We start from the raw sequence: 11,087 nt of genomic DNA, 5'->3' as shown, positions 1-11,087 counted from the left end.
CCCGAGCTCCCGCAGAGGCACCCATGCGCCCCGGGAGGCCCCGTTACTGGCACAGACCCAAGCGGCCTCCACGGAACCAGGGCCGCCCCACTCCCGGCGCGGAGCCCGGCGCGGCCACCGCCGACGGGCAGCCACGCTGGGGAAAGGAGGCGGGCGGGTGCCCGCGGCTGCCGGGCCCCGCGGCCCGTTCACCCGCCGCCGCGCCCTGGGAGCTGTAGTCCGCTGCCGCCCGCCGCTCCCCGGCCCCGCGCCGGCAGGGGACTACAAGGCCCAGGCTGCCCGGCGGCGCCGGCCCCGCCCCGCGGTGAATGACTAACACAGCACGTTGTCCGGCTCAGCGTGCCCCTGGCGCCGGAGCTCCGCGCCGCCGCCTCCCCCCGCAGCGCCCCGGCTAGCGGCGGCACCGCCGGCTCCGCCGCCGAGCACGGCAAGTGGCGGGGGCGAGGGTCGGGGGGGAGGCGTCCGCGGTGCCTGCTGTGCCTGGGGGGCGGTGGCGGTGGTGCCATGTTGGGGCCGAGCCCCGGTGCGGACGGGTGTGTGTCGTGGGGAGCGGGGGGGGGGGGGGTTGTCGCGTTTCTCCCCGGTGCCCCGCGGGACGGGAGGCGGCTGTGACCGACGCGGCCGCCTCCCCTCGCCGCTTGCCCGTCGCGTCCGCCCGACCCTGCTTCTCCAGGTGTCCGGCCCGGCGGCACCGCCGGGCAGCGCCCGGCTCGGGCGGGCAGGCGGCCGGGGCGCGGCGGCCCGCTCCCGCCGCTGGAAGCGCTCCCCGGGCCCTGCGCCCGCGGCGGGCGGGCCCAGAGCGCCGCGGACGGTGCCTCAGCGCCCGCAGGGAGGGGCGGCCGGGGCCGGCCCGGCGTTGCCCCGCCGGTGACCCTGCAGGGCGGCGGGGGCTGAGGGGCCCTCTCCGGGTGGGGGCGGCCTCGCGGCGGGGAGGCCGGCCCGTAAATCCCCGCTCCGGAGGGGAAGAAGAGGCTGAGAGGCCGCTGCCCGCCCCCTCCCCGCCGGAGCCCGGCAGGGAGGCCCGGCCTGCCGGGCGGCGAGCTGCGGTAGGGCTCGGAACCTGGGGGAACGCGTCCCTTCGGGGCCGTGTTGCGAGTCCCGGACGCGCGTGTGGTTACACCAGCGGCTGCACCGTTCCCGCCGCTGCGTTATGGCCGTTTCCTGGCTTGGGGGCTTGTGGAGGTGGCGGCGTGGGGTGGGCAGAGCGCTCCGGGCCATTTGACGTTTTCTGGGTTTCGTGATCGGAGCGTGGGATTTGTTTGTGGGTTTGGTTGTGACAGTGAGCTGGGGAAGAGAAAAGCAGAGACAGTTTTTCTTTTGTTGGTCTCTGGACAGTTGTGACTTGTTCAGACTGTCTGTATTGTGCATCCCGTGCAACAGACTGTGAAAGCAGGATTTTGAATTCACCTCTGAAAATAGTTCTCATTAACTCAGCTCTCGAAAGTAACTCATGTGCCAGACATAGCCTGTGCTTTTCTGTTGAGGAAAAATACACATACGGGCCATCCTGTACGCTGGTACCAAGGTGTTTATTTTTGGCTAGTTTTCGGGAAGAAAGGGAATGTTGCTGTCTGGTAAAACTTTGCAGAAAGTTGCAACTGCAGAGTGGTTGCTGCCAGGTTGGAAAAGCGAGAGGATTGGTTTTTAAAAGTTAGGTGCTACTTTGCACGTGTGGTGGTGCCGGTAGTAGTCCCGAGAGACAGAAGAGGTGCCTGGAATGGACTCACTTCTCTCTTTTGTAGAGATGTGTATCACTGGACCTACTGTTCATCTCGTTAATGCACGTATTCCTTCTTGGAAGGCTGAATAAAGCAAAAAATAAAAAAACCCACCCAAACCAAGCAGATTTCTGGGGTTTCCCTGCTGTATTTTAGCAGGGGATAGAGCTTAAGCAGCAGGGGAAATCTTGCATATGTTTAATTATCCAAACCTAAATTAGTTTAGTAATTCAAAATACTGGGTTATGGCTGTGACATTGGTTTGTGGCTTTCAGTAGACTTTCAAGTTTCAGTAACTTGAATTGCTGATTGTAAATTTGTCAGCTGTCACCGTGTCTGGCACCCTTGTGTCTTAACTGTATACTCATATATTGTTTAATTCAGTGCTAGGAGAGTTATATGTATTTTTCAGTGTATTCTTTCTTCCACATGGTAAATATGATGAAGCGTTGCTGCTGCCACCATCATCTGTGAATAAAACACAGCATCATACTTGTGGGAGAGTCATCTGACTGCTTTTTAAAAAAAATTGTACTTTTCAGAAAACATCTTTTTACTTATTTGCCACTCAGGAAGAGTGAAGAAAGCAATCTGGGGCAGTCTTAGAAAATGAAGAAATGAGAGTAGGCCAGAGATAAGTGTGCTTCAGGCTTAATGGGAGTGGTGTGTAACTACAGCTGTCTGAAGTGGTATGGCAGCATGTGCTTGGCCAGCCAGTGCTAGTAGGAAGGAGGGATTCTGCAACTCTCCATGTCCTGGCAGGGATGGACCACACTGGTTAGCAGCACCAGTTGTCTGCCATAGACGATTTAGTACTAGATCTCACCAATATGTTATCTTCATAATGGTTGTTACTAAATAGGTATTTGCAAATAGGTTTCCAATGTGAATCGCTTCTGAGGTCAGATCTTCAATTATTGAAGGTTTTTGTAAATAGCCACTCAAATTGAGGTGCTATGAACATGTTAGTTAACGCTGTGGTTCTGCATTTGAATTTTCAAACTTTACAAGTAGGAGTGAATTTTCTTTACTGCCTGCAAAATGACCCGGGGCGTATAACATTAACAGCAATTTATAGATTTGTGAAAACATGCGTGTGCACTCGGTGACAAGCTGTCTTTTCACTTCTTAAAAAAAGAAAAAAAAAAAGGGGCTCTTTTCCTGCCTCTTTCCTCTCCCCCACCTACTCCCCCCCCCCCCCCCTTTAGTTGACATGCCATGCAGTTTGGTTGAAAACACTGAGGGAGGCAGGGACTTGGCATGCCCACATACAAGAATTTAAGTGGCCTGATGACACCACATACCGAGCTGCAGGAGAGGCTACACTGGAGCTCCAAAAGTTCATATTTTCCAGTGGCTGAGCCCTGCAGGCTGTCTGCGAAATAACCCTGCTTGTATGGACAGTGCGTGTCACACACGGGTTTTGAGAGGTTTGTGTCTCTGTGCAGGAAGGGTGTGCACACTTGTGAGAGGGGGCAGGAGCCTGCACCCCAGCTGAGCAGCAACACCAACGCTGATGAATTTGAAAAAAGGTCTCCAGTGACCTGTGCAGTACACCTGGAGATCCTCATCTTACCTTGGTAGGACACATATCTCACATGTTGCACAACTGTGAGCTGTCCTGCAGACAGTGAGACAGGTAGTTACAGGGTAACCGATAGGGCCTGTATGTGAGGAACCAGGATCAGGAATTGCCGTGGGGTTTTCTTATTTCTTTGGAGGGCAGCAGATGGAAATAGAGATCATATCTTGAGGGAAGATCTTTTTTTAACTGCTGAGCTTGTCAGGCGCAGGGTGCTTTACACATTAAATGAGCAGCTGGATGGAGCTGCAAGCAAGACAGCCTTCCTGATTAGCGTGTGTCTCTAGTGCTGTATGATTAGCACTAACGTGAGGCTCCAGTGAATTAGCTTGATTTCATGGGGCTTTGTCTCTCAGGTCTGTCATGAAACCTGACTCTCTTCAGTCCCCTGCCACAGGAGAGCTGTGTGTCTTTGCTTGTTGCCAGCACGTGGGCCTGTGTGATGTAACAATGTTTTCAGCTTTTCTGATCACCTAGTAGTTTTGAAAAAGAATGGATCGGCTTGTTCCCAGCTACTGTTTGGAGGCTAGGATGGAAGGAGCAGGCAGAAGAGCACTGATCAATAATGTTTGGTAGCTGGGCAAAATTATTTTGTCCTTCAAAATCCCAGTTTTACCATCATAAGGCTTGCACTTAAAACTGTTAGTAAGAAAATGAATGAACGTGTCTGCCAGTACTCTTCAGACCCAGCTTCTGCATATCTCGGCAGACAGCCATTGACATGTGAAATAAATGCGTATGTGAAATTTAAGACAACTTCTGCAACAGTTTTGTGGGCCACAGTCAAATATCTTCCAAGCCACTGGTTAGTCTTCCATGGCAGAACACTTCTACCCATCTCCTTTGCTGGTTGCTTCTAGGTAATGAACAGAGATTGGAAAACTTGCTCCTTGTAGAACTCCGGAGAAACTATGCATGCAGCAGCTGTGCTCTTTTCATTTTGCCCTGCTTGGGAGTGTTTTGCAGAGGGTTCCCCAGAATCAGAAGTATCACTTGATGTTCATAGTTTTGAATGTCCTGGAGGGAGGAGTTGTGCTGAGTGGGTATGTCACCCCAATCTGCTGATCATAGGCGAGTCTAATAAAATTATTCTGGTTCCAAATCTTCCCTGAATTCACATGACTTATATTGGAATAAAGCAGGAAGGTGACTTGGGTAGGTGCATAGGTTCTAAGACAGTGTGAGTTTCTGAGTGGCTGGACAGACTTAGGCCATGTTGCTTTGGTCTTCCTGTCCCATGTTTCTAAATTTAGCATCCTCTTCACAACCTCCTAATACAGTAAGGGTTTGGCCTGTTGTTTGTTCTCAATTCTGTCTGCATTACTATCCCAATTCACCTCGTACTTACTCATTTTGTCTAGTAGCCCTAGTCAATGTAATAGCAATAATTTCTTCTTGTCTTTCACTGATAAACCTGTTTTCAGTACATCATTGTCCCAGGCCAGATATTCTCATGTTTCAACACCTCCTTTCAAACAAAATGAGTTTAGTTGTCTGTGATTTTTATCTTTTAGCTTCCAAAGTATGCAAATGGATGTTAACTCTGGTGTGCAAGTACCTGAGTTTAGGCTGAATACAGCAGCACAGTTGCAGGAACAACATCTCCATTGATGCTCAGAGGGTAAAAGTCTGTGTTTTGAAATTTATGATCTTCTGAGTCATGAGAAACCAGAGCCACAATCTACAACCATCTGTGATCACAGAACCAGTTGCTTAGTTAAGTTTCAAAGGCGTGGGTTGTGTCAAAGAGATACGTGCAGTATGTAGAGTAAGTGTACCTTGGTGATGGTTTTGAAATACATTCCAATTTCTGAATTTGTGGCTGTTGCATTAATTGGCAGTCAGGTTTCAGCTGATACATCCTTCTGAGTATGAGCAGTCTATCAACTGAGAAGAGACACCATTTGGATGTTGATGATAATTTGTTTGTAAACATTTGTAAGATTTCTGTTCATAAGCATGGTTAAAAGCCTCATCAATCTTAAATACTTTTGCTTCCATTGCAGAGGACAGTGCCGAGACGTAAGTGGATATCTGTTGATTTGGTTTCACTGACTCAGTAGGTTAAATGTTAGGGATGGAAGGTACTCTGTTAGGTATTCCAGACAGCAAGTAATGAGTGCAGTGGTTTGTCAGTGGGAGAAAAGTTGTATCTGTGTCTTCAGAAGTATTGATACGCCTCTTCTGTTTACATGAAATAAGTTGTCCTGTTGAATGGGTGGCAGCATTCAAATGAGATGTGCTTATGCAGAGCATAATAGGAATGTGAAGCACATGGGCTGTACCAGCTAAACCGAATATCTGTTGTTAGTGAAACTGCAGGTTTAGAGGATAAAAGGAACACTGCACACTTAGTGCATGTAGATGCAAGTAAATTTTTATTGTTGTGTCTCCTGCTGAGCAGATGAAGGCTGTGTTCTGGCCTGGGATACTGATGTTAGTGGGCTGGGTCAGGAGGCTGTTCATGATACAGTTGTGTGTACCTGTGGCTTGCATCCAGTGCAGGTCAGTTCTGGCTCTGTTACAGCATGACCTGTGTGAGGTGTGCTATATTCTCACTGGAGAACCCCCACTTTATTGTTTGACAGCTTGCTTTTGAATCAAATTCAGTCCTTAGCCTAGCTCTTATCTTTCCTGCAATGACTCTAGAGGAACAAGGATGAGGGGTGTTGGCATGTTACTGTGAGAAAGTGCTGTCCCAGGGGGGATGTGGGGGCATCTTCTTTTGAAGGGCCAATGATTAAAAACAGAGGAAAACTCACATTGCAAAATTTAAATGCTTTGAAAGCTCCAGCAGCCTTCTCCAAGCTACTTGTTTAGATACTAGATATCAGACTTGTAGATGTATTTAAGTATTCATATGCATTAGTTCCTTATTTGTAAAACAGGGAAGTATGTATAATCCCATGTCAGAGGCTGCAGGATTAATACATACATTTGAGTGCTGAGAGATGTGGATACCTTCTTCAATGCTATTGAATACTAGAACTATCTAAAACAGTAATACATACATTTAGATTACAGGGGGCAGGGGGGAATCAAACATTAAAATTGATTACTTTCCATTTCAATAAAAGGTGAAGCAAGTTGTGGTAGTTCTGTGGCTCCTAGTTTCTTACTAGTTATTTTGACATGTGTGCAGTGCATAGAAAATATAGAGCAATTATAAGACTACAGAGAACTTTTTTTCCCCTCTTGCAATGTCAAGATGTTGAGGAAAGCAAAAGCTGCTTCTGAATTTCTGTATAGCTCAGAAGGAAGAAAACATTCCATAAAAATCTTTTTAAACTAGATGGATTTATAGGTAGGAACATGAGAGGTTTTAAAAATCTTTTATTTATTCAGTTGAATCACTGTCTAAAGGAAGTAAATTTAGACAAGACAGTAAAGGAAGAAGCTCAGCCCTACTGTAGTAGATACTTCAGTGCCCTTACCTGTCCATACCCACAAGTGTTGTGCTTGAATCTTCTCTCTGAACCACCTAGTTGAAATAAACCAAGGAAGGGCACTGGTTCTTTAACGGTATCTCATGCTTTAGTGCCTGTAACTTGCCTTGCTGGAACCCCTGGTCTTGAGTGTACCTCTTATCTCCTCCAGGCTGTGAGCTAAAGAGTTTCAGATGCCTAAATATGCAGCTAGAACTGAAACCTTTTGGTCTGCTAAGACTACCCAGTATGAAAAATAAGCCAGTGGTTCATGAGCAGACTTCATGCAAAGAGGAAGCTCTACTGAAGCTGGTTTACATTAGGAAAGCTGGAGGACTGATGTGAAATAGCATGACAGGGAGGTCTGTTTTATTCTGCTTTTATCAGCCACTATGCAGGATAAGCATTGGTAGAAGATGTTACACTTACCTGCGTGTTGCTTTCTGAATTTGTTGTGTTTAGGGGAAGAGAATAATCGCCAAATTGCAGGGGAAAAATAAAGCCTTTTTTTCCACGGTGCTGTTGTCAGTGTGAATGGTTGTCCTGCAAGTGCTGTCAGGACAAGATGACCTTGAAAGAAAATAGGTGCCTATGAGTAAAGACTAAATTTTAGGCTTGCAGTGCATTTTGTGGTCTCAAATTCCTGTTTGGTTGCCTAGATATCTTAAGAGTTGGGAAAAGGGCATCATTTGTTCATGTGTGCATACATAAAGGACAATTTTTAATCACCCAGTGAATATCAGGTCCCCTAGGACTAGCAAAGATAAAACAAGCACAAGAATTCCACTTGCTGGGGAGAAAAGGTGATTGAATTGAGGATTGAATGAGGGATTCAGTCATCAAGGAGTCCTTTCAAGAAAATTCCAGAGGTAAACCCCAGTCTTGCTGCATCATAAGGAGCCAGATCAGACTCCTACTTGTTTCTTCTGGCCCCAGGAATTCTCTTGGTGGCACTCCCGGGAGGCAGAATGAATCCCAGATTAAGACAGTCTCCTGGCAGTTAAGTGAACAGAAGTACTTTCTAATCTCTGATCTTTATTAGTGCCTAGAAGCTGCATCTCCCAGTTTGTTTGAAAGAAGTGCACTGTCATATCTGAGATTTTCAGTATGTGATTTATTTCATGAGGGCCTCTTACAGGCCTTTGAAGTAGCTGCAGGAGAGGGATTTGATTGGTTTCACATGTTTGTGCCAAATCCCATGGTGAGTAGAAGAAGTTGAGGTTATGAGATGTTGCGGTATATGTATTATGGAACACAATACATAATTGTCTGAACAGCTTCTTTTGCCCGTGGCTTTACAACTTGGGGTTGAATTTCTTTCTGTTACCTGGCAGGTTCTGCTGACCTTCTCTTTTTCACAGGCACATGCACCACCCCCTGTAATCTTCAGTAATCTTTTTTTCCTGGAGGAGCAGTGCTGTGTATTGCACCTCTGAATGACTGTGAGACTTTTACCTCCTTGCCAAGTTTGTTTAAAATTCATCTATGGGTTAGCAAGCACAGATAAATAAACTCTGCCTCGTTACCTAGTGTTACTTCTTTAGGAAGTTGAACTTTATTTAAAAAAAAAAAAAAAAAAGAAGAAAAACACGAAACAAACAAAAAAAAACCCCCAAACCCCGAAAGAAAACAGAAGGTTGAAAAATCAAGCTCTAAGAAATTTGGAAATGCTTGGATTTAAGTTGCCCAAATGTTTGCCAGGATTTGTATCCAATTCAGGACCTTTTCTTGCTGTTGGACACAGTGGGAGGAAGTGCATACAGCTTCATATGCTTCAGTTCCTTGTCTGTGTGACAGCAAGCTACATTCAGTCCTCAGAGGTTTCGGGATTAGTGTTTCAAGTATTGTGGGATGTGGATATCTTCTGTGAATACACAGATGTACAGGGATGGTGACTTTTCCATGTGGATGAGCTAGGTCAGCATGGAGTCCAAGGTATTTGTCTAGTTCCCAGAATATATGTACTTTATCCTATGTCGTTTATGAGGATGGCTAGCTGAGTAGCCAGCCTTGTCTGTACTGTGGTGTTGACATGTTTTGTGCCTATTTTCACTCACAGTAAGCAAGAACACAGATTTTCACAGCAGTTGTTCAGTTGAGCTTCTCTTTTTGTGTTGGCAACAAGTTGTAAGAATTTTCTTAATGTTGACTGAATAACCTGAATTCCTGGGCGTGTTCTAAGGGGGAAAAAAAAAATAATCCAGAAACAGGTCTTCTGCATAGAAAATATCACCTCCGGTAGATCTTGAGCAGATCTAAGCACCTGAGAACAAGATCTAGTTAGAAGAAAGCAATGGCAGAGTTGCCTGTCAATGTGGCTGCCCAGTCTCTCATCTGACCGTTGTGGTATTGTGCCGTGAGTTCCCTGCAGAGACTGGAACCCTGCTATAGTGGAGTTGGGAACCACATTGAACAAACAATTTTGCTTTCTCCAAAGGTTGTCAGGTCAGATAAAAAGCAGTGATAGCTAGCGTGAGTGGACTTCAGAAATCTCTCTCTTTCCAATATCAGACATGTCTTTTACGCAGTGGTGAGAACGGGATGAGGTTTTTCTAAAATGTCATTTGGTAGGAAAAAAAAAATCACTAGGTGCTTCTGTATAGAAGTCTATTCTTTAACTGAAATTTGTAGTTTATTATCTTTTTAAGAGCACTCCAGTACATAAGGAACACTTCTTCAAACCCTGGCAAGGCCTTCAACCAAGCTTAGAACTTCAGATTGTATTTAGGACCAGCTGATTCACTGGCAGAAAACCACTGTGGTATTTTGCACATAAACCAATTGAGAACCAAGCCCACAGCTGAGTGTCAGTGTATTAGTACACTAACTGATGTTGTGGCTGGACAAACATTTTCTCAGAGGACAGTGCTGGTTTCGGCATCTCCATTCCATATTGTCTTTTCAGTTTTGTTGCCGCAGTTGTTCCTGCACGTGTATGGATATCTGAACTTAAAATGCCTTGGTAAGATGGGGGAAAAAGAGGTTGTTTTTTAGCTTGAATTTGCTCTCCAGTATGGTTTACTGCATAAATCTACCAGTAGTTCAACTAGTCTAACAGATGCAGGACAGAATAAAAACAGGCACCTGATTCACTTCAGCCTGCAACACCACCACACCACCAGGCAACTCTGGCCAGGCAGTTTGGCATGGGGTGTCAGTGGGCTGGCCGGTCCCTGTTCAGGTTGTAGCTCTTGAGGTAGGGGTTTCCTTTGGATGTGCTTATTGAGAGCAGTCCATAACATCTGTAAATTGTGGAAACGTTGAAGCAGAAAAGAACAGTTCAGCTTCACCTGCCATTTCAGCTTACACTGACATCTGAGTTTCCTCCACTTGATTCCTTGGAAAGGGGGAAGGCATGGTCATGGTTTTAAATTTATGTTGCATATTGTAGCAAAACCAGTAGAGTACTTGGGTAACTGTGCCTGTGCAGGCTTCTCACATGGTTTTGAATAAATGTTCTGCTACTGAGCCTCTTCAGACCATTTGCAGTGTGTAGTTTTTGTTTTAAAAGGTATTTGCCTTGCAGCTCGGGAGCTGTGTGTGTAGCTGTTGCCTGCTCAGGGCATGGGGCTCTACTGGGTTTCATGGGGATTTTGCTCCAGGGAGCATGCAGAAGCCAGGCTCTTGGCCACTCTGCATTTTTTTTGTCCAGCCTGAAGCTGTGATCTGCAGTTTGCTGTCTGACAACTACCAGTGGGCAATGCAATGGTGTGAATTGCTGAAGTCCTCCTATATGCACGTGGAGAGAGGTGTGCCAGCTGTCTGAATTGCACTTGAATGCTTCATGCTGCCCACGCGAATGGTCACCTTGTAGAAGCGAATTATAAGCAAAGCTAGAAAGCAAAACAACTTACTTGAGAACAAAGGCGAGAAACCGGGATGCAGAGCGCTAATCAGACTCAAGGAGTCTCAAGGCATTTGGGGAAGAGGGGAGGCTTTTGCCATCACATTCTGTGTGTGCTGGAATATGCTATCATGCAGGCGCCAGCCAGCTTTCCTTAAGGCTCACCTGGGTGTAGGGCAGGACCCTAACTTGTCCCTTTGCTCCTCAAAGTGGGGCTGCAAACTTGTGTGAATAACTTGGTCAGGACTGCTCTCCAGCCGAATAAAATAAAACACTGTTCACATATACTGTGAAAGAGGTCAGAGGGAGGTAACCTAAAATGTTGTAGTGAAGCAGCAGCACTGTTCAAGTGCTTCAGTTTTAGTGGGATAGCAGTAGGAATAAGCAGAATAAGCACTAGTCACATGTTCAGTGTCTTGTGCAATTCCCTCAGAGTACCATTAGTCAAATCATAGTACTGTGCCAGCTTCAGGGAGAACTTTTGAACTTGACCAGTGTGGATGAAAGAAGGAACCTTA

General features: G+C 46.6%; 1 protein-coding gene across 1 annotated transcript in view; it reads left to right on the top strand.

Annotated features, from left to right (window-relative positions):
- Positions 1-337: 337 nt before the first annotated feature.
- TRABD (TraB domain containing) overlaps positions 338-11,087 on the top strand; it is a 35,421-nt gene continuing 24,671 nt past the window's right edge. Inside the window, exon 1 of the mRNA XM_074903233.1 lies at positions 338-427. The gene's annotated coding sequence lies outside the window, so the exon portion shown is untranslated. The remainder of the gene's footprint in view (positions 428-11,087) is intronic.

Source organism: Athene noctua, chromosome 3 (genome assembly GCF_965140245.1).
Source record: "Athene noctua chromosome 3, bAthNoc1.hap1.1, whole genome shotgun sequence".
Classification (NCBI taxonomy): domain Eukaryota; kingdom Metazoa; phylum Chordata; class Aves; order Strigiformes; family Strigidae; genus Athene; species Athene noctua.
The sequence above is the reverse complement of the archived record's forward strand: the minus strand, read 5'-3'. Positions and strand labels throughout refer to the sequence as shown.